The following is a 24,019-nucleotide window of genomic DNA, read 5'->3' as shown; positions in this document are numbered from 1 at the left end:
TGGCCCATGCTGCACACATTCTTCCCTCCTGAGTCAGCAGTTACAGGATGTCTTCAGTGTTACACAAAGTGGCGGGGATATTAGGAATCAGGTGCAGGCAGCGTACCCTGCAGCCACAGTGTGCCTGTGGAGAAGAAAACCTTGTCTGTTTTCCTTTTAGCAGTGCCTGGCAAGTCTTGTAGTGTGGGCCAGCATCTGTTTCAAGAGCCTGCTCCTGTCCCCACCACACTGCAGGTTGGGGAAGTGGCTCAGGACCCAGAGCTGCTGTGCAAATAACCTGAGTCTTTGACTTCACTTGCTGAGACTCCCCCTGTGAAACTGGACACCTACCGCCTTGTCTGCGGGATAGATGAAGAGGAGGAAAATTCTGCCAAACAAGACAGATCAGAGTCCATGGGCCAAGGGGCCCTAGTGCGTGCTTCAGTGTGTCCACGAGGGTTCAACCCTGCCAAGACCCCATGAAGTGTGTAGAACAAGGGGAGGTGGCTCCAGTGGTGGAGTCTGCCCAATCTCCGGATGCCTGTCCAAGGTGCAGACTGCCCACCTGCAGAGCTGGGCAACCAAAGGGGCTTTAGAGACCGTTCCCTGCCTTTCATGGAGCCCCTGGGCTCAGGGCCCATGAAGATGATCCCAGCCTCAGACACAGTGCTGGAGATGGCTCCCCTGAATGGGAGCCTCCTGGAATATGATGATATTGATAAGCTGGTGTATCTGTGAGTCAGCGTAATTTAGGGAGGACTGCCCGGCCTGTCCTCCCTGGCTGGAGGCCTTCTTTTTGCCTCCTCCCTGTGGAGTTTGTAACAGGTTGGAAGGCAAGGGTGAGTCCCCGCAGTGTCCACTAGAATGGAATGCAACCTGCTTTGTCTAAGCTAGGCAGCCATTCGTTGCTTGAGATTTCCCTCAGGGACTCCTGGCCCACTCCCTGAGAGGCGTTCCCCTGCATCTCCATGAGCAGAGTGAAAAATGAGTCAACACACAGAGCCTGGATTCACTGCCCTGTGCCCACCTGCACCCTTCTAAAATCCTTAGGACTACCCTTTTGATTCTTAATTAAGTTGTTTTTTTCAGAGCCCAGCTGAGGCAGTATCCCCAGGTTCCTGGTGAGTGGTCAGAGGCTCCATAGACCCCAACCCCAGGCAGAGATCTGCTGACCAGGATTTATTTTTATTAGAAAGGCAGTTAACAGAGAGAAGGAGAGAGATAGATGTTCCAGCTACTACTTCGCTCCCCAAATGTCCACAATGGTTAGAGCTGTCAATTCAAAGCCAGGAGGTATGAACTTCTTTCAGATCTCCCACATGGCTGCAGGCTTCTAAGCTTCAGTCATCCTCCAGTGCTTTTGTTGTAGGGTTTTTGACCTCGAGTACGGCAGCAACCTCAATTCTTGTCCAGCAGGAAAGAAGAATTTTCATGTGGACACAGTTTAGTTTTAAAGCAAGATTTATTAGAAAAGTTGAGAAAGGAGACTCCCATCTGAGTGACAGGAGGGGGCTTTGAGATAGAAAGGACCCTTACCCCCTGCCATAGTGGCAGGAGGAAAAGTGAAAAAGACCCTAGTCCACTGCCATAGTGGCAGGAGGAAACGAAGAACCCATATTAATGGTGGGGAATGCACTTTTAAAGGTTTATTTCAAAGGGGCTCCCCAAGGACAAAAGGAAATTCCTGGTCCCCTTGGTATTTGGCTTTGGGGCAAAGGACCAGACAGGTGTCAGACATTGGACATTCCTGGCCTTGGGAATAGGAGTACTGCATTTCCTCCAATCCTCTGTTCAATGATAAGGAGATCAGCCTAAGGCCCTCCTACATGGTGGCCAGAGATGCTTCAGGTGGGGAATTGATATGCTAATGTTACCCTTGTCCCTTGGAAGAGACACCCTTGTCCCTTGGTGAATCTAAGACATGGTGGGGAAATTCTCTTTTATATAAAAAAATGACTTGGGGACCCAGAATACCCTAACTGCCTACTGCCCAGTCCAACTCCTCTCACACTTTCCCAGCCCACAAGCAGAAAGCAGGATGGGAAGTGGAGCAGTTCACAACCTGGGGACAATAGGGAAGGGAATGCTGATTCTTGCAGGTGGAGCATTAGTAAGTTGAGCCATCTCACCATCCTCACAGTGAATGGCTTTTAACAAGTCAAATGCTGAATGAAAGACAGTACAGGCCCATCCTTCCCACACTGCACATCTCCTATGCCTCAAAGGCCCAGCAGGTCAGGTCATTTAAAGGAAGCCTACACAGATATCACAGGTATGAAGAATGGACTGTGAGGTGTGGGGTTGAACCTGACCAGTGGGAGGAAAGCTCTGGAGAGACAGAGACCTGGTTCCAACAGTGCCTCAGCCCCAGGCAGTTGTACCTTTACCTCCCTAGGCTCTCATGTGCTCCACCATGCAATGTTTATGGCAGCAGAACCGAAGGCAGTCATCCTGGAGACTAGATGAGATGTGCACACAGGCCAGTGAGGTGCCACGGCGGGTTAACTGCTGCCTGCAATGACAGCATCCCGTTTCTTCTGCTTCCATCCGACTCCCTGATAGCTCACATGGGAAAACATCCAGGATAGCCTATGTCCTTGGGCCCCTGCCACCTTGTGGGAGACCTGGATGGAGTTCTAGGCTCTCAGCTTTAGCTGTTTTTGCCATATGCAACTAGAGAAGCGAAAGAAATATCTCTGTCTGCCTCTCCTTGTGCAGTTCCCTATCACACTTTTAAATAAATTTCTTCAAAAGTTGAGTACATTAAGTGATGCTATGTTCCCAGTGCAAAGAATTCTTAGGGAAAATAAAGCAGTAGAGAGGAGATGTCACTGTATCTGGGCTGAGAAATGCAAGTCTCAGAGAGTGTGTGGCCTGGGCTGGACCATGAGGAAGCAGGTGGGCTCTGTGTGCAGACAGCAGGAGGACAGTGCCAGGGGAGCCTTGGGCAGAATTCCAGCAGATGCCATTGTACAGCATCTTTACACCTGTCATAGGGAAAGCAGCAAAATATGCAGCAGGAGATGCCAGAACTCAAACTCCCCAGGTCCTGGAGGTTCGCTGAAGGCAGTGACTGGAGGCCCGCCTGGCATGGCTGGAGAGAGCTGGTGCAGGTGGAGCAGCCACACGCAGGAGCCACTCATGTCAGAATCCTTAGCACCACGTCACGGCCAAGGGGAAGGACTCTCAGATATGGTCTGAAGTGGGGCAGCTCTGCCCCTTTCTGGCTGCCATGGTCTAGCTTCTTGTGTTTTTCCTGGCCTGTTCCTCACAAAGCCCATTCCAGTCCACAGGTAGCTCTGAAACAGAAGCAAGTCACTGTCCCTCCTTGGGCCAAGTGTAAGAACAGAGATCTGGAGCCAGTGCTGGGGCGAGGGGAACTTCAAGCTACCACATACAATTTTTGTCAATCAGAGAAAATTTGCTAGCATGCTCAAAAATGGAAAAATGATACCTGAAATATAACAGGAGATGCTCAATGGGAACAGTGGATCAATAGGGAAAGCAGCAGATAAGAATTTATCAATAAGTATTTAAAATGTTCAAAAGAATGTATAGAAAAAATATTTAGAAAGAGAAAGGGAAACTCTGATGTTGTGCCTTGCAACTAAACAAATGATGATCATTAATGTTGTCTGGGAGGCATCTGATCAGGAGCTGCTGGGAGCCAAGGCCCCTGGGGCAGATGGCCTCCTGCCCATGGCTTGCATACTGCGGACCTCGCTGGGCATTTCACTGTGTGCACTGTCTGTGCCCCAAAGGGGCCAAGCTCCATACCAAGGGATAAAAAGAAAAAAATAGCAGTTCTGTATTTGAAAGGCAGAGTTACAGAGAGAAGAAGAAAGAGGGAGTGAGAGAGATACTGGTTCATTCCCCAAACGGCAACAACAGTCAGGACCAGGCCAGTCCAAAGGCAAGAGCTAGAAGCACTTGGGCCTCCTCAGCTGCATTCCCAGGCCGTTAGCAGGCAACTTGCTCAGAAGTGGAGCAGCTGGGACATGAACAGGTCCTGTATGGGTTGCCGGCTCTTACAGCTTAAGGGTTATCCTGTAGAGCTACAGCACCAGCCCCAAGAGTTCACTATTTTTATTGTAAAGGAGTGATGTCTATATTCTGTCGAACCACAGCTTCCTTTAAGCTCACGTACCATGAAATTTTCTGCATGTAGTAAATTTTTAAAAGATTTATTTGAAAGGTAGAGTTACAGAGAGAAATAGAGATGGAGATAGGGTGAGGGTTGGGGAGGAAAGAGATCTTCCATCGACTTGTTCACTCCCCAAATGCCTGCTGTGACCAGATCCAGGCTGCTCTGCAGCCAGAACACAGGAGGCTGCTCAAGGCCTACCACATGGATACAGAAGCCCAAGGACCTGAGCCACCCTCCAATGCCCTCCCAGGCCATAAGCAGAGAGCCAGATTGCAAGTGAAGCAGGCAGCATTCAAATCAGTGCCCATACAAGATTCCAGTATTACAGGCAGATGTTTCTCCTGCTATACCATAGCATCAGACTCCAAGTAGTAATTTTTAAACATTGCTGTATACATCATTGTTCACAGTCAATCAAACCAACACAGCCATGATTTGAAAGACACTATTAAAAGGCCAAATATAAGAGTTATGAGAGTCTCACAGTGTGCAGAAAGAGAAGCTGGGATTAAAGGTGTATTCAATAAAATAATTAGCGAAGATTTCCCTAAACTGGAGAAAGAATTGGAAAACAACATTCAGGATGGACACAGAACTCCCAACAGAGTTGGCCAAAAGTGATTTTCAGCACAACACGTGATAATCAAGCTCTGTTCAATCAAACATAAGGAAAAAAATCCTTAAATATGCATGTGAAAAAAAATCAATTGACATATAAAGGAATGCCAACTAAATTCACACCACAGACCTCTCAGAAGAAACTCTATAGGCCAGAAGAGAATGGAATGACATAGTCCAGATTCTAAAAGCAAAACATTGTTGGCAAGAAGAGGAATAGCAGCCACCAAAACCAATGGCAAATGTGAAGAACAGCCCAGTAAAATAACAACAGAAGACTAAATGAATTAATTACCCATTGCTAAAATGACATGAACCAATTTACCACTCATTCATATTAACACTGGAGGTAAATGGATTAAACTCATCAACCAAATGTCATACATTAGCAGACTGGATTTTAAAAAAACCCATCTAGTTGTTGCCTACAGAAGATATATCTCACAAAGAAAAGTTAAAACTATTTCATGGATTTTGATTTTTTTAGTTAGTTTCATCTCTTCAAAACATTTTCTTCCTCATTGAATTCTTCTCTGACTCATAGAGATCATACAATAGCATCATATTCTTCAAGAAAGTTCATGATATTCTTCTTCATTGCTTCAGTGACACATTGGTCATTCAGCACCATGTTTAACTTCATGGCATTTCTTCTTTCTTCCTGTTGTTGATGTGGTTTTGTGGCTTTTCATTTAAGAGAATGTGTAGTAATTGTGTAATGGAGACTATCATATCCAGTAGCATGTTATTTAACTTCATGGTGTTTTTTAATTTCTTCTTTATTCCTGCTGTTGATTTTGTATTGTGGCATTTCATTGGAGGGAATGTATAATATCTGTAATGGAGACTATCATATCAAAAGTGAGGATGCAATCCAGTATGCATCTCTACCTCCAAAGATGGACTCCCAGTGTAACTGTTTACTGTATCTTAACAATAGGATGCTGGGAAGGACTCTTTAGTAAATGTTGTTGGGACAACTGGCTGATAGCCTGTAGAAACAAAAAGATAGACCCACATCTATCACCATACACTAAGATCCAATCTACATGGATAAAAGACCTAAACCTACATCCAGAAACCTTCAAACTCTTGCAAGAAAATGTAGGAAATACCCTGCAAGACCTAGGAGTAGGTACCGACTTTCTAAGAAGGACACCAAAAGCAATAGCAGTTGAGAACAGAATAAACAAATGGGACCTCATCAAACTAAGAAGCTTCTGTACAGCAAGGGAAACAATCAACAAAGTAAAAAAGCAACCCACAGAGTGGGAGAAGATCTTTGCACACGATATAGGTGATAGGGGGCTAATTTCCAGGATATACAAAGAACTTCAAAACAACCAAAAAACCAAAACAAACAAGCCACTCAAGAAATGGGCACGGGAAATGGGCAAACATTTCACAAAGGAACAAGTCCAAATGGCAAACAAACATATGAAAAAATGTTCCAGCTCCCTAGCAATAAGGGAAATCCAAATTAAAACATCGATGAGGTACCACCTAACACCAGTAAGATTGGCCCACATAAACAAGAACACCAACGACGCTTGCTGGCGAGGATGCGGGGAAAAGGGAACCCTACTCCACTGCTGGTGGAGCTGCAAATTGGTACAGCCTTTATGGAAATCAGTCTGGAGAACACTCAAACAACTCAAAATCAGCATACCATATGACCCAGCAATAGCACTCCTAGGAATATATCCAAAACACCTGTTTTACGACAAACCAACATGCATCCTTATGTTCATTGCAGCACAATCAGTAATTGCGAAAACATGGAAGCAACCGAAATGCCCATCAGCAGAAGATTGGATAAGAAAGCTTTGGTTCATCTACTCCATGGAATACTACTCAGCTATTAAAAAAAACAAAATGCAGTTCTTTGTGGCTAAATGGGCACAACTGGAAACTATAATGCTAAGGGAAATGAGCGAATCCCAAAAGATTAGATACCACATGTTTGCCTTGATTTAACCTGTAATTTTTTGTTTGGTGGTTTGTTATTTTTTGAACCTGTCATTGATACTGTCTCAACCCAGATGTTTCGAAGAATGGAACTTGCATTATTTTTAACATATTGTTTACCCAATACTATGTCAATTAATTCCATAATGCTGTATAATGATACTGAGGCCTTGTTGGGGCTTTTAACTGACCGGATCTTTACTCTGTTAGACCTATCTTCAGACCATAGAAGGTCTCCCCAAGAGGCCACTGAACTTATCTGGACAATAAGACGCTGAACTTTATGCTAGGCAGGTGTTTGCAAGCAATAAATCTCAACTGAACTTGAACTATGGTTATGCAACAAGGTGGAGGAATCCACCATGGGGGGAGGGGTATGGGAGGGGTGGGGGGGATCCCCAGCGCCTATAAAACTGTACTACATAATATAATGTAAGCAACAATAAAAAAAAAAAAACAATAGGATGCTGGACACTTTGCCAATGTACATGGTCACAAAGATGAACTTGTGACTATTTATGAGAATACTCTAGTAATAATATAGGGCAACTCACGGGCGGGTAAAGGGAATTTGGGGAAGTGGTAAGGGAAATCCCAGGGCCTAAGGAACTGTATTATAAAATTATAATACAAATTTATAAAATATAAAAAATAAAATTAAATATCAAAATTAAAAAACACAGTGTTACTTTCTCACCATGCTCCATGGTTTCCATACTCTGCTCTTTTAGTCCTCCTCTGGCTTCCTCTAGCCTATTACTGAGCTTTGTCCTGCCCTAGGACATGTTGAGATTGTTCAATTCCATGCTTACTGTTCTATTCCCCAGTAATTTTTACCTTTTCATACACATCTCTGCTAAACATCCATATTATTTTAGACCATGGTTATAATATTTATGGCATCTATTATGTGACAGGTGCAGGATGTGTTTTTCTAAGATGTCTTCACAAACATCACTGCATCTTGGCCATGTTGTTACTCTGTCTGGTAACTGGTGCTACAGGCCACCTTTTCAGGTGAAGAAACTTATCTTCACTGAAGATGAATACCTTGCTCAAAGGACTCAAACCTACTAATTATTCTGAGATTTTAAACCTCCTTTCCTTTTCTATTCCATAGAAGATTGCTCTTTCAAAAGAATACTACCATCAGATATCCATAATGTAATCTAAGAACTTGTACATCCTATAAACATTCCATTTTTATGAAGTGTTTGAGATTAACTCAAGGTTCACTTTTGTACATCTTGTCATAATGGCAGTACTTTTATTTTGAGAACAAAATCTGCCTGACATTTGCATTTGATTCAGGTTGGCATCTTATCCTTATCTGCTATGATGCTATCGGTGCACAGGTGGGAGTCATTCTTAACATCAAGAATATGAAACATCCCTCCACTTCCAGGGGAACCAGTAGTTATCCCTGTGTTTAGGCTAGGAGTACCTCCCCAGTATTGGAGAAAATCATCGACATGGAAGTTACTGCTGTGGTCTTTCTGAGAACAGCATCCAGTGGGCAGAAAATCTCTTGCACCTTGTCAGCAACTTCTTGCATGGTTAACTTATAGATTTTTTTGTTACCAGGGAAAAAAGTCACAGGTAAGAAACAAGCTCTGGTATCAGGAAATTCACCTACTGCCCCTCAAGATCAATGTTGCCAGGGGCTCCTGTAGTTCTGCAGGAGCAAGTGAGATCATGATTTGGTGCCCTAGGGAACAACATTTGTCATATTCATGTGCCCTAATACCAAAAGACTGAAGATTTTCTCAACATATTGAGCATGCACCAAGTGAAAACGGATGCTTCTCAGGGTACTAACACAAGAAGAGCTCCTCATGATGACAGGGAAAGTACATCAGCTTAATATTTCACTGGGCTCTTCTACCAGGATACCCAGTAGGACTTCCATCATTTCAAAATGCCTGCAATCCATTTTCTTATCTTTTTCCTTGTCTTGACATCTCAGAAACCAAATCTAGTTTTTGTTTGTTTGTTTTGTTTTGTTTTGTTTGTTTTTCCTCTTTCCTTAACAGATATTTGGAGCCTGTGTTGTACATGTGGGGAAGATTAGTTTAGGATCTTGTCTTAATAAAATTTTCTCCCTCTGAGACTTCAGGGACCCATTCCAGAGTATATTTAGTTATGGTGTTTATAATATTTGTTTTGAGTACGACAGCAGCTCTTTGGCTCCTTGATATCACAAGGAGAACTGGGCACATGTTCCATTGGAGCACCTCCAGGCCTTGTATAATACAATGGAGAAAGCACTTTTGGCACCAGTTGTTAAGCAGATTCCTTAGGCTCCCATCAGTGTTAATGGTTGGAGTGACATTTCCCCAAGTTGGGATATTTCTCCTGGTTAGAATGCACAAATGCATATCCCATTTGCACATCCAGCTTATTTCTCTCAATCAGATAGTTTCATTTAAGACAAGGTAAAATTCCTCCTGTTCATATTATATAGGGCATAGATCCTCTCTCAAATGCTGATGTACTTATCTGGGTCATTGGTAGAGTTACATAGATGTTGCTTAAATTTCCCAATTTGAGAGAATCAAGATGGTGGAATAGGGTAAGGACATGTTTAAAAAGATGCAGAAATATTAGCCAGTGTGAAGCAGAGAGGGCACATTCCAGGAAATAGGGGAGGACAGAACAACAACAGCAGAGGGGTACTTGGAGCCTGACAGACAGGGAAGCAGCAGAAACAATGGTGTGATGTTGCAGTGGCTGGTACTCCAGCAGCATTCAGTGAGTGGCAATCCAAATTGCACCAGCAGCCGGAATAACACCAGCAAACAGGAGGGAAAGGAAGTCTATCTAGAGCTAAGTCAGTGAACCCAAACAAAAACTGCCTGTCCTGCTGGTCTATTTGATTTCATCAGGAGCAGAGAGACAGGGCAGCAGATCACAGACTGGCAATGTGCAAACAGGGTGGATTTCACAAGCCATTTTGCCCCCTAGAGCTGAGTTAGGTCAATTTACTTTTTTCTTTTTTAATTATTTTATTTTGACAATCTTTACATAGTTGATTATGGCACAAAGGGTCAAGGGCTACAGGAAAGTGGGTAAGACCATTGTTTCCACGTTCTCAAGTGTCTCAGAGCCTTCATAACCTGTCTTGTAGTACATGGAAGATCATGTTCACAAGATCGGAGATAAGTTATTCAGTGGTATGTTTTTTTTTTAGAATGTCTGGATTTATAAGAATAATAAGAAAGCAAAAGGTTCGTTGTTACACAACTGAATGAGCATGCCACCCTTGCCAGAGTGTGGTGTTATTGCGGTAGAAACAGGAATAAATTGATTCCTGACATCTCAATTGTGACGTCTCCTATGTGAGAGTGTTATCAGATACTTAATCAGGCTGTTGTTGCTCAGCACTTGGATAGGCAGTTCACCAAAACCAAGTGTAGGTTAGAGGAATGAGTCTATTTTCAAGAATCTAGCATTGTGAGCCGCAAGTTTTCCAAATTCAAAATGTACTGTCTTCACCCATTAAGCCAAAAAAGTGGTTTTTGAAAAACATGAGTAATTTCAGGATAAAGGTAAATATAAGAGTTACTTGATAATTACCTGTTTGGCTGGATGTTAGGATGGCTTCTCCGGCTTACTTTGGCTTTCTGCTAGCATGGAACATCTTTTTCCAACCTTTCACATTCACTGATGTATACTAATAAAGAAGCTCTGTGTGTCTTTATTAGTGTGGTATTTTCTTGCTTGTAGCAAATCCATGGGTCTTTTCTTTTGATCCATTTGGCCTGTCTGTATATTTTCATTTAAGAATTCAGGCTATTTATATACAACATTTTGTTGAGAAACAGTAACATTTCCACTTTTTGAGCTTACTCATTTATTTTTAAATCATTTCTGAAATACAGTTGTGCAGGTATAGGAATTCTTCCCTTGTATATAGTTGGTAGTTTTTATATAGATATCTACTGCCTGCACACCTTAAATGATCTTGACCATTTTCCTCTGTCTCAGGCATATTGTTAAGAATCACTTGTAAGGTTAGATCAGTGATGAGAAGTTCTTTAAATTTCATTGTTTTGGAAGGTGTTTATTTAATCTTTGTATGTAAATGACAGTTTATCCAGGTACAGTATTCTGTGTTGACAGTTTCCTTTTTTCTTTTTGTATGTGGACAGCATTTCTCCATTCGTTCCTAGCCTGTAAAATTTCTTATGAGAAATCAACTGTGAGCCTCATGGAAGGTAATCTAATATTTCACTTACATATATCTTCGAATCTTTCATTTATATTTTACTTTAAAATGTTTTCAGATGCTTTGAAATGACAATTCATCATGGTGAAGATCTTTTCTAGTCATGTCTGTTAGGAGTTCTGTGTAATATGTTTCCTTTACTTTGATATGCTTATATTTCTTCAAATTAGAGAAACCTGCTATTATCTCTTTCAATAGTTTTTTTAAGGCATTCTTTTTTTTATTAAATTTTATTAACATTGTATTATGTGAAACAGTTTTATAAGCATTGGGGAGTCCCCCCGCCCCTCCCACACCCCTCCTCCCATAGTGGATTGCTCCATCTTGTTGCATAACCACAGTTCAAGTTCCGTTGAAATTCCTGCATTGTGAGCATGTACCCAGCATAAAGTCCAGCGTCCTATTGTCCAGATAAGTTCAGTGGCCTCTTGGGGAGACCTTCTCTGGTCTGAAGGTAGAGCCAACAGAGTAAAGTTCCGGTCAGTTAAAACCCCCAACAAAACATCAGCGTCGATATACAATGTTATGGGGTTAATTGGTATAGTGTTGAGTGAACAATATGTTAAAAAAAAAAAAAAAGTTCAATTCTTCCACACCTCTGGGTTTAGACAGTATCAGTGACAGGTTCAGAAAAGTAACATTCAACCCAGCATAAGTTACAGGTTAAATCCAGGCAAACATTAGATGTCTGACATAGTGTTGAGTAGACAATATGTAAAAATTACATGTAAGTTCTTGATTACCTTCTACAACTATTTCAATGTCACCTCCTCAATTGAGGTGTGTAACAATTTTGGGGGGTGTTGCAGAGAAATCTCTCAAACCTTGCTAGTGGGTACTTGTTTTTTATGTTCCATCTAATAGTATATGAGTAAGTCCTTGATGACCTATCTTTATTGTTCTTTAGTTATCTCATCCTATTAGTGTGTGTATATGAGTGTGTGTGTAAGTGTGTGTGTGTGTAGGGGGGAGGGGGGTTTAGGAGGAACCTTGTTGGTCTTTATAGGGGGTGGAGGCCCAGAGCTGAAACTAGGTAAGGACTGGAGAGGATTCCTCCGCCACTGTCCCGCCGGAAGTTTATTGATCTTCTGGTTCTGATGACCAATCGTGGTTCCTAGTCGTTGTTCTGATGTCGTTGGTTCCTTTGTGGAAGGACTCGGGCTTTTTCCATCTCGTGTAGTTGGTCCAAAGAGAGGGGGTGTCTGTCCTCTGGGTTCACAGCATTCGAAGGCATTCCAGGTCCCCGTATTCTCTTTGGCAGTTGCGTTGACGTTCTTGTGTCCGTTCTGATAGACCTTGGTGGGAGTCCAGGAGTCCTTATCGGTGGGGGATAAGCCTCCTCCAGTCCCTCTGTTCCGCTCTGGGGTTTTCCCCTATTCTGTGCATATGACCACTTGTTAATAGACTATTTGGGTCGTTCCTAATTCCCCTGTGTGTCATTGTAGCTTTTGTTGTTGTCTAATGCAGATCTGGATCTATCAACTTTGAGATACTTATCTAGTTCCTGCAGGTTACACTACGTGGATTCCTAGCTTTTTCAAGGGAAATGAGAGATTTCTCTGTGTTCCCACCCAGTTACTGTGTATCGTAGGGAATTGGCATTATATTGGGAGTTACAATCATTCGGAACTTATGGAGTGAAACCATGTTAGCAGCAGATTCGTCTGAGGGAGATTTATAGCCGTTGGAAATCTTGAGGGTTGCTTGGTGTCCCCAAAACGCTATAGCTTCAGCATGAAGCCGTCTTGAGCAGCATACAGAGAACCAATTTCTCAGGGCTCCCTGGCCGGGCGGCCAGCAGGCAAAGCCTGGCGCCAACTGGCGCACTGGCCGCCCCGAAGCAGCCTTCCGAGTGGGCGTGAAGGCTACTGGTTGCATTCCGGGAGACAGGCTTGATCGGGCTTGAGGACCCCGGCCGCCATCTGCCGAGGGTTACGTCCCCGCGCGCCGGCCCCGCCCCTCTTCCCGGCATTCTTAATCCACAATTAAGGAACTCCTAAGACATGTATGTTTGGTAGGGCAAAATAATCTGAAATAACTTTTTTGACTTTTCTACTTAATTTTTGATGTGATTGATATGCTTTCTAATATGTAAGCTACAGTTTCATTTTTTTTTCTGTCCATGGTGTATGTAAAGGCTTGCCATTATATTTTTGACATAGGAATTCTTTATTTCTAATATTTCAGTTTCATTTTTACATCAATATATGTTTCAAGAGAATTTCTCATCAATGTGATGTATGTGTTTCTTCAGCTCATGCACTTGCTTCTCTGTATTGTTGAGTGACCATATCATCCTTCCTTTGATTTCCTTTGCAGGCGTTTCATTCATCTGTTTGTATTCATACTAGTTTTTTGTTCTGTGATACAGTTCCAAGTTCCCTTCACCCTCCGTTGATTTCCCTTCTACTATTATAATGAGTGGCTCTTCATGAGCAGTCATTTTATGCCCATGATGCTATTATGTCACATCACATTTTAAAATGTTTGTGTATTATCTTTCTGGCATCATAATGTCTTCTTTTATTTTTGCTTTCCTGTTGACATTTGTGGAAACACTGGTTTTTGTCCTCTGATGGCTTTGTTCTTTGAAATATAACTGTGCCTAGTAAGATGACTGTTACTTCAGGGGGTATTCAAAAAGGTGTGCTGGGTGTGGACATCGAGCAATGGCCAGTGTTTGAAAGTAGGACAAGTTCCTAGACAACACCCAAGCTAGTTGTAGCTCTCTGCTGTCATGAGCAGTAAGAAGTATATCCTCATGTCAGCCTTCATGATCAGATACAACTCCTCTCTTTTTTCTTACTTGAAAGTCAGTTATACAGAGAGGAGGAGAGACAGAGGAGATCTTCCATCTGCTGATTGCACAATGGAGTGGCCGCAGTGGAGTGAAAGCCAATCCAAACCCAGGAGCCAGAAACAACTTCTGGGTCTCCCACACAGGTGCAAGGTCTCATGGTTTTGGACCGCTCTTGACTACTTTCCCAGGCCACAGACAGGGAGCTGATGGGAAGTAGGACGATTGGGATTATAACTGGTGCCTATATGGGATCCTGGCATGGGCAAAGTGAGGACTTTAGCCACTAGTCTATGGGGCCCTACCCACAACTGCTCTCCTCTAAGCTGAAGTGACTGCACAGCATGAGCCCACATTGATTATGCACCCCACCCATGCAGCCCCCTGAGGCACACATAGGATCTTTGTTCTTTTCAGTATAAGCACAGAGCCTTCTCACAGAGGACTCTCAAGTTATTCAGGAGATTCTGAGCTTCTGAAATTTGAAACAGACATCGCCCCACAACCTACTAAGATGTCACAGAATCCCGACAGTTACAAAATGATATACTGCAACAGTCGCAGGTGCATTGTACTCACTCTGCCACATAAACCTCCACCTTCTATGGAGAGTGTGAAAATTCTAGTATAAGCTTCCTGCCCTAAAGAAATTTTGGGTACTCTACCTTGACTAATAGAGTCTAGGTACCTTATAATGGAGTAAGAAGAGGAGTGCTTCATTGCTCTAAGTGTGTGCCCTGACTTCCACCTCCCCCAAGCCAGATTCATATTCAGAGGGAACCAACAACAGCCTCTATCATCTTATTTTTAATAAGTTACCTTAAAATTCAATTATGGACATTAAGGTTGAGGGAAGGAGGGAATCTTATGCTCTAACTTCAGGGAGTTAGGTGGGTATCTGTCTTCCACTACTGCTTTAGGCTTGACCTAAGATCAGTGGGGTCCGTGATTCTACTTCAGGCAACATCACCATTGACAAAGACTGCATAATTTCCTCTCACCTTAATCCAAAATGGTGACATCTATAGGAATCACTGGAGATATCCCTCACTCAGATAAACGGTTTCATCATCTTGGCTTCTCCACAGCACCACGCTGCTTCCTATACAAATTCTACCATCGTTTTTTTGTTTGTTTTTGTTGTTTTTGTTTTTGCAGCTCTCCACTGGGATTGAATTTTCTTCCTTTTTCCCTGTTATCCTCCTGTGATTGAAAACAGCAAATCTGTTCCATTTTAAGTCCTGAGTCAAATCAGCTGCAGAGCTACTGATGCTCAAGACAGGGAAACAGAATCCCAAACACCATAATATGCTTTAGCCTCCTGGGACATACTTTTCTCTAGTGACACATAAAATACAGAACCGAATTAATGCTAAGTAATTTTCTGAAACCAACCATGTGTATAGATAAAGCAGTTCTGAATCTTCTGAATGCCTATGAAATTTGGAAATGAGATATAAGATTTTATCTGTCTCATCTAACCCTCTCTATAAATCATCCTTGTTTTAGGATTTATAACTGTTGTTATATCTGAAACTGTTTGTAATTCCTACTCTTGACAACATTAAACTAGGAAAAAAGAAATTCACTCACAAAACAAGATTTGCATTAAACCAGATGACATGAACATTTGGCATATATAATAATGTATTTCTTATCTATTAGTTGCTTTGCTGTTTATTGAAGTTTATTGTGTTGAGGATTCTGTATAAGTTAATTAAGATTTAAGCAATGTGGACTCAGAACCCTGACCAAGAAAAGAGAGAAGACAGAACAGATCAACCATCTCAGCTAAGATGGACTATGTCAATCAGTGAATTCTTCAAGGACCTCATAGTGCTTGGAGTGGCAAGATTGGCAGCGATTCATAACTGTTGAAATACCAAAACCACTTGGGCAAGAACCTCAGAGCATACCCTACATCCGGGACCTGGGGAGGGTGGGAAATTGGGTGGGGCTTCTCCCTTAATACCCCCTTTTTAAAGATGAAGGAAACAATATGGAAAAAATATTAGTCTTACCCACTTTCCTGTAGCCCTTGAACCTTTTTACCCTAATTAACTATATAAAGATTGTCAAAATATTTTTAAAAATTAAATTAAATTTGAAAAAAAGATTTAAGCAATGAAATTCTGACCATCAGCAAGTATATCATTTAACAATCATACTTAAGCATTCATGAAACTAATCAACCAAAAAACCCCTAAAATTTACAAGCAGTTTAATTATGCCAATTTTATATGCAGCTTTCTTTGTTTTGTAACTTGATAAAATACTGTTCAAGCTATTCATTAATACAAAGGGAGTGTACATACTATGTCACCTGAAAGTTTAAATCCAATGTTTCATTTTTGTTAGAGACCATATGTGACGAATTTAACTTCAATATTAATCATCTAATAGAAAATAACATTATATTTTCTGTCACAATCACAGTACTAGTGTTCAATGTCTGTGTCAGGCTGAAGACATGCACAGTGGACACAAACATATCGATATTGTTAAGGGTAACAGCAAGTTCTGTTGGATTGCACTGATCTGAGAATGAGAAAGACAGACACGAAGCAAGATTTTCTGCTTAAGAAACAATATTTCTTTGAAGAGAGTAAAAGGCTGTCTTTCACAATGGAAAGCAGGTGGTCCTCACCATCACAAGTTCTGTGAGAGCATCCTTAAGTTACATCAACAGCAGGGAGATTGTCTTGATAGTCCTGACTTCAGTAAACAGCAGGCTGCTCCAGTGTACTGTAATGGGAGTCCAATGGGCTTTCAGGAACATTATCTTCTAAAGTATTTAATTGTATCAAAATGTCTTATCTCAATATCTGCTAACTTGTGTCTATGTACCTAACATGTTGAGACTTTAAAGAAGTTAACTCACCATTTTTATGCCTTCTGGTAAACCAAAGAACATGTCCTTAAGAGAGATGCAATGTAATTTGGATATGAAATGACTCCAAATGCTTACATAAGAAATGTTTTGTGGTGATAATTACCTCAATTTACTCCTCTCACAAACACTCTTTTTCAGATCTCATAAGTGAGCTATTGACCTCTATTATTTGAATTCAAAACTACAAACATACCCAAAAGTAGGACAGACACTTTAAGTGCTAAGGGCATGGTAAAGATGTTGTCAGTCACTTCTCTGTATATTGGGGTTTCCATGTTATGATAGGGCCATCTCTTTGCATTCAGTCTAATCTGAAATGGCTTAATGCCCATTAGTGGCACTCCTTGTTAGGTTCTAGTGCTTCTATTTATCGCCGCCGTTGTCCATGCATTGATCAAACCCTCTGTTTCCAAAACCTCTAGTATAAAGTTAGATCAAATTTCAGTTAGGCTTCACTTTCAACAAGGTCTATCTCCACCTTAGTTGAAGAGCTAGACTTTAATATTTTTCAAACTCATTTACTTTGTGATTGACTTGTACTTTCTGTGGAATGCATTCCTTGTTAACTGTGTTAAGCTTTGAAAAGCACATTGGAAAACATTCTTGTGACATCATACTGTATAATTATATTATTTTATTATAGCAAAAACATTTATAAACAAAACAGATTGTATGCATTCCACAGGCAAAGTCCCCAAAAATTCTTGCAACTCTTGGCTAAACTTCACATCCGTCTCTTCCTCTCCTATCTTCATCAGATGTTCAAAGATGTAATTTTAATCCACTTCAATATTAGTGGCTTAATTTTTTTTCTACTCTTAATATTTCAAAACTAAAACTGGAAGGATCACAGTTTCCTGGAATATAAATATGGGGAAAATTGAAATAATATCTCAAAGAGATTACCTGATTCTAAAACTTTTTTGTATTCCATATCAGCTGTCGCAAATCAGGAAAGCATACCTGAGTGTTTAAGACTTGCTACAATAATGGATTTCAGTTGTATTCATTAAAACGCAAAAGACTCTCATTTTTATTATGATTTAGTAGTGTTCCATATTTTACTCATATACATATAAATATATACTTAAATACATATTTATGACACATAGATTTTCACATTGATAGAAGTGTGAGTTGATTCTCAATATTAGCTCATTTTCTTCAAGAAGGTTCTTGATTTCATTTCTTCAGTTATATGTTAGTCATTTAGTAGCATGTTATTTAACTTCATGGTGTTGTTAATTTCTTTTTTCTCCCTAATGTTGATTTTGTCTTGTGGTTTTTTAAGGGAATTTATAGTAGCTGTGTAATGGAGACTGTCATAGCTAGTAACATGTCATTTAACTTCATGGCATTGTAAATTTCCATTTTTCTTTCTATTGTTGATTTTGTATCATGACTTTGCATTTAAGGGTAAGTACAGTAGCTGTGAAATGGAGACTAACATATCCAGATGTGAGGATGCAATGTAGTATGCATTTCTACTTCCAAAGATGGACTTAAATGAAACTGTTTGCTATATCATGACCAAAGGATTCTGGATTGTCTGCCATTGTCCATGCCCTCAATGATGAACATATGACTGAGTATAAATAACTATATGTCAGCAATGATATAGAGGAACTAGGTGGGGGTGAGGGAATTGGGGAGGAGATAAGGGAATATGGAGCTGTATCATAAAATGATAGCAATAATAATAAAATGTAATAAAAAAGAAAATAATATGCAATAAACATGGGGCTATAACTAGTTTTAATATGATGATTCTATTAAGGTAGTGTACATTCCCATTAATAAGATGACTGTATCACAAGGGACATTTTCAAATATCTGAGCACTCTCCTTTCTGTCTTCCATATGGTTGAACTAGACTACATTCCCACCATCAATAATGTAAGTGTATCCCACCATTATCATCAGAATAATGGCTTTTTTATCTTTGTAGAATACCCGTTCTAATTGGCATGAGGTGAAAAATCATTGTAGATTTTTTTTGCCTTTCCTTGATGACTAAGGATCCTGAGCCTCTTTTTTTTACTCTACTTATTAGCCATTTGTATCATCCTTTGAAAATAACCAGTTCATATTTTTCCATTACTTCATTCTTTTTAAATTTTACAATACTTGTTAATATAAAGAGAACATATTTTATGCATTCCATGTGAGCATTCAAAAAGACAAGCACATTAACCTCACTGTCTTCATTCCACAGGAATAAATCACCTTCTCTTTCATATCTTAAATAGCCTGTAATTTTAATACAATCTCTTCTCAGAAGCTTGGTTTGCCAAAAATCACAAGAGTAAACAATAAGACCAGAGCACCACATTTCTAATGAAGTGTAAATATATGCCAAAAAATAAACCATATCACAACATATCATAACATAACCTTTTCATTCTTACATTTTATTATGTTCTATATTAATCGCCACAAATCAGAAAAAAAAAACACGTGATTTTTGTCTTTGATACTGGCTTATTTCACTAAGCATAATGATTTACAGTTGCATACATTTCTGGTTAAAGATAGACTTTTAGACTTTTTTCAAGTGTGTTTCAAGTGTATACACACACACACACACATATTTTAATGCAGTCATCAGTGTTGGTCATCTGAGTTGATTCCACATCTAAGCTATCATGAATTGTGCTGCAATAAACTTGGGTGTATAAATATCCTCTCATAGACTATTTCATTTTAGGTAAATTTTCAGGAGTGAAGTGTCTGGATTACATGGTAGATGTATTTTCAGATTTCTGAGACATCTTCAAAGTGTGGTCCATAATGGTTTTTCGAGTTTACATCCCCATTCACAGTGGATTATGGTGCCATTTCCCCCACATTCTTGACTGCATTTATTGTGGTTTTTTTTTTTAATTATTATTTTCAGCGGATGGTGATTTTAAATAGAATGTAGGGAAACCTCAGAGACACTTTTATTTGCATTTTCCTATGATGGCTAGTGAGCATGAATGTTTTGCGTGTATCTGTCTGTCATTTGTATTTCATCCTTTGAAAAATGACTGCTCATGTCCTTTACCTGTATCTTAACTAAATCGTTTATGTTTGTTGAGTTTTTCCAGCTCGTTATAGATCCTGAATATTAATTCTCTATATGGTGCAAAAATTGAAACTCCTTTTTATTCTGTGGCTTGCCAGGGGCGGGGGCGTTGCGATGAAGCGGGGGTTGGAGGCTGAGCCGGCCCTGGATGGAGCAGAGTGACCCTGGATGCAGCCTTCCCACAGGCCGGCCCTGGGCTGCTGCAGCGCTGCCTCCTGAGCGGTGACCCGCTCGGGAGAAGTCGCCAACAAGGTGACCATGACGATGGCAGTCCCCAGAACGGCCTTGGAGCTCCCAGACCTGCTGCTGCTGGCCAGCCCCGCCAAGGAAGACAGACAGCTACAGCTCCTATGGTGATTGCCCCGCCCCTGCCTGACCTCCGACCTCTGAAATCCTCAGCTCGACCAGCCCTGGGCGGGAAACCAAGGGGTCCACAGGACCAGAAATGGATGGACCTGGTCTGACTTACAGGGAGAAGGAGAGACAGAGAAGATCTTCCATCCCTGGCTCACCCCCGCCCCCGCCCCAAGTGGCCACATTGGCTGGAGCTGAGCTGATCTGAAGCCAGGAACAGGAGCCTCTTCCGAGTCTCCCACACGGGTGCAGGGTCCCAAGCTTTGGCCCATCCTCCACTGCTTTCCCAGGCCACAGGCAGGGAGCTGGATGGGAAGTGGAGCAGCTGGGATACAAACCGGTGCCCATATGAGATCCCGGTGGATGCAAGGCGAGGACTTTAGCCACTAGGCTGCAACACCGGGCTCCCATTTTTGTGTTTGTTTTTGTTTAAGGAACAGAGCCAAAGGCAATGAAGACCCAGAAGGGAAGGCTCCTGATGGGGAAGGAGAGGGAGGTGTCAGCACCTGAGGCTGCCCCTTCCCTGGCCCAGACTGTTCCCCCTGCAGTTCATCCAGCTCTTCATCCACAACGAGAGGTGGCGGCAAGTGAAGGTCAAGTTCTGCATGGGCCTCGCCTTCTACCTGCCTGAGACCCGCAAACGCGAGTTCGGCAAGTGGGTGCAGTTGCTGTACCACCTGCGCTTCTCCGAGGCCCAGGGCGCCGTGCCCTTCACACACGAGTCCTGGGAGCTGGGGTGGCGAAGAGGACGAGGATGGGCCCTGCCAGGAGTACGGGCAGCTCCAAGTCAAGGAGGCCATACTGGACCCTCAGACCTCTGAGCTCTGAGGGCTCTGACAACATCCCGTGTTGTCAGAGTTACCTAAGGACCAGGGCCTGAGGCCCCTGACGCAAGGGCTGCCCAGGGCCCACATCAGAGTTCACAGTCTGGCCACCCTGCAGATTTCCCAGGGACTGTCGGACAGCCGCATGGAGCACCCAGAGACTTGGTGCCACCCTTCCCAACATGCCTGCCTCACACCGTCCCTCTTCTGTGACTCCTGGAGTTGCTACAGCACCAGCCTGCATCCCTTCTCCTCTTGTGGCTGCCTTTACAAAGTAGTCGTTGGAAGGAAAAAAAAAATTTCATTTCAGTACAGAATTTTCTTAGCTTGTTGCAACCCGGTTTACTTATGTTTGCTTTAGTTGTCCATTTGGTGTATTTTTCAAGATGTAGTTGCTTGTACCTATGCCTTTCAGTGTTTCCCAATGGAATTCCTCTAGGAGTTTGATGGTCTCCAGTCACAGATTTGCATTTTGAATCCATTTGAGTTGATTTTTGTGATGCGGTGCAAGGTAAGCTCCTTGTTTCCTACTTCTGCATGTATATGTGCAGTTTTCGGAGCACCATATGTTGAAGCGAGTGTCCTTCGGCCCCAGTGATCTCCATTCCCTTCTCAAGAGTTAGTTGGCTTTAGATACGTGTTGGTTGATTTCTCAGACTTCTGCTCAGCTTTGTTCATCTGCAGGGATATATTTTATGCCAGTACCCAGCTATTTTGAATGAGAACTGCACGTATTAGAATTTGAAGTAAGCTGTCCTGGCATTTCTGGCCCTGTTTTTGTTGTTTTAGATTGCTTTAGTAATTCAGGATCACTAGAATTAAAATTTCAGCATCAATCTTTAAAGTTTATTATTTTTACTTGAGACACAAGCTTTACAGAGAAGGACAGATGCTGGTTCACTATTCAGCTGGTTACAACGGTCACAACCGAACTGCTTGGTGAGAAGAATGTGCGATATATACTGACTGGGATTGCACTGGACCTGTAGATTATTTTGAGAAATGTGGATGTTAAGTGACACGGATGAAGTTTATGAATGTAGAAGACTCTCTACTTTTGTCATGTTCCATTTTTTCTTTCACATTCTTGGTTACGTTTATTTCAAGGTATTGCACTTGGGTTTAATTTTTGTTTCTTACACTGCTCTTAACAGTTCTTTCTTGGCTACTGCATTATTTTTCTATACAAGTCTGTTGAGTTTTGTATGTTTATTTTATATACTGCAATTTTATCAAACTCTCCTGTGAGTTGTAGTTTTTTCTCTGTTAGTAAATTTTTTGCTCTGCTATAATAAGGAATCATGTTATGTATAAGCAATGTGACTTTCTCCTTTCCAAATTCCATTCCTTTAGTCACCAAGAAACTGTTTAAAACTGCTAGGGCTGTATTAAATAGAGGCATGAAAGTTGGCCTCCTTTGCTCATTTCAGATTTTGATAAAATGCTTTCCATATTTCTCCATTCAGTATGATGCTAGCTATGGGTTTTAATCTGTTGCTTTGATTGTGTTGAGGAATATTAATTCTATACTGTTTGCTTAATGGGTTTTATTTAACAGATTTGTTTATTTTTGTTTGAAAGGTGGATTTTGTAGAGCTAAAAGGAGAAACAGGGAGAAGGTCTTCCGTCTGGTGATTCATTCCCCAAATGGCTGCAAAATCCAAAAGTGAGCTGACCCAAACCTGGAACCCAAAGCTCCTCCAGATGTCCCTTGTGGGTACAAGGTCCCAAAGACTCAGGCCATCTTCTGCAGTTACCCCAGGCCAAAGAATAGAGCTGCATTGGAAGCAGAACAGCTGAAACTCAAATTGGCAACCATGGATGTTGGCATCAGAGGGCAGCAGACTATCTTGCTACATGACAGCCCCTCCTTAAAGTTTTTGAGATGAAATTATGTGGTATTTTTTATCATTTTTTTCTTTATCAATTTGACATAACCATCCTGGTTTTATTTTTCAGTTTGGTATTGTGTCTTGCATGTATTGAGCCATATTGTGTGTAAGGGATCAATCTCCCTTGCTCTGAGTGAGTGATCTTTCTGATGTGCTTTATGAATTCTCTGAGACAGCGTTTTGTGTTCATAAGGGATATTGTTTGACAGTTGCTTTTTTATGATTTTCAGTATTGGAATTAAGGTTATTGTGGCCTCATGGAAGTTTCAAATGCTTAATAGCTTCAGAAGTGAAATTAATATTTTTTAATTGATTGAACTTAGCAGTGAGGAAAGTTAGTCTATTCATTTTTGTGGTTGGGAGGGTCTGTTTTAGTGATTCAATCACTCTTAGTTATCGATTTATTTAGACTTCTCTGTCTCCTTCACTCAGTTGCTGTCGGTTGTACATGTCCAGAAAGCTATTCCTTTCTTTAAGGATTTACACTTTGTTATTTGATGCTTTACGTAATTCCTTAGGATTCTTTGTATTTCTGTTGTTACAAATTTTTTCACCTTTGATTTCGCTGATTTAGATTTTGTCCCTTTTTCGTTACTTCTGGCATTAATGTATCAATGGTTTTTCTTTGCTTTAAAAACACAAATGTTCATCTCACCGATCTTTTCCTGATTGTTTTAATGTCAATGCTGTTAGTTGTTTTTTTTTTTTTTTCTAATTTTAACTTTCTTTCCTCCTGCTATTTATGAGTGAAGTTTGTGCTGTTTGTCAGGTGCTTGAGAAGCATTGATCCACAATTCATTGAGACATTGAAAACTTTTCATTAGTAGACACTAATTGATGTGAATTTCCTTAAAATTTCCTTTTCTATACCCAGGAGTTTTGATATGCTGTGCTGTCATCTTCATTAATTTCCAAGATTTTTTTATTTCATGTTTTATTTATTTGAAAATCCTCGTTCATTCTGAAGTTTCTGGTTTATTCTCATATGTTTGAATACTTTCTTAAATTTTCTTGAATTTCCCATATTTACTTAAGTTGTTGATTTGCTTCTCTACTCAATTTTTTTGTCATAAAATACACATGGTAGCATTGCAGATTTATTTTCTTTCAATTTCTAAGGCTTGCTTCATTGTCTAACATATGGTTTATACTATCGAACATTGTGTTTTGTGGGGGAAAATATTATGCAATATAACAACATTTAGTGCAGAAGTTTAAAATACTCAAAACCCAGTAAATTCTCTATAAGTAA

General features: G+C 41.0%; 1 pseudogene; it reads left to right on the top strand.

Moving 5' to 3' along the window:
• Positions 1-516: 516 nt before the first annotated feature.
• On the top strand, positions 517-20,888 carry LOC121148969 (annotated as a pseudogene).
• The last annotated feature ends 3,131 nt before the right edge of the window (positions 20,889-24,019 follow it).

The sequence above is a fragment of the Ochotona curzoniae genome, unplaced genomic scaffold (genome assembly GCF_017591425.1).
Source record: "Ochotona curzoniae isolate NIBS_2020 unplaced genomic scaffold, NIBS_Ocur_1.0 contig_1858, whole genome shotgun sequence".
NCBI lineage: Eukaryota > Metazoa > Chordata > Mammalia > Lagomorpha > Ochotonidae > Ochotona > Ochotona curzoniae.
The sequence above is the reverse complement of the archived record's forward strand: the minus strand, read 5'-3'. Positions and strand labels throughout refer to the sequence as shown.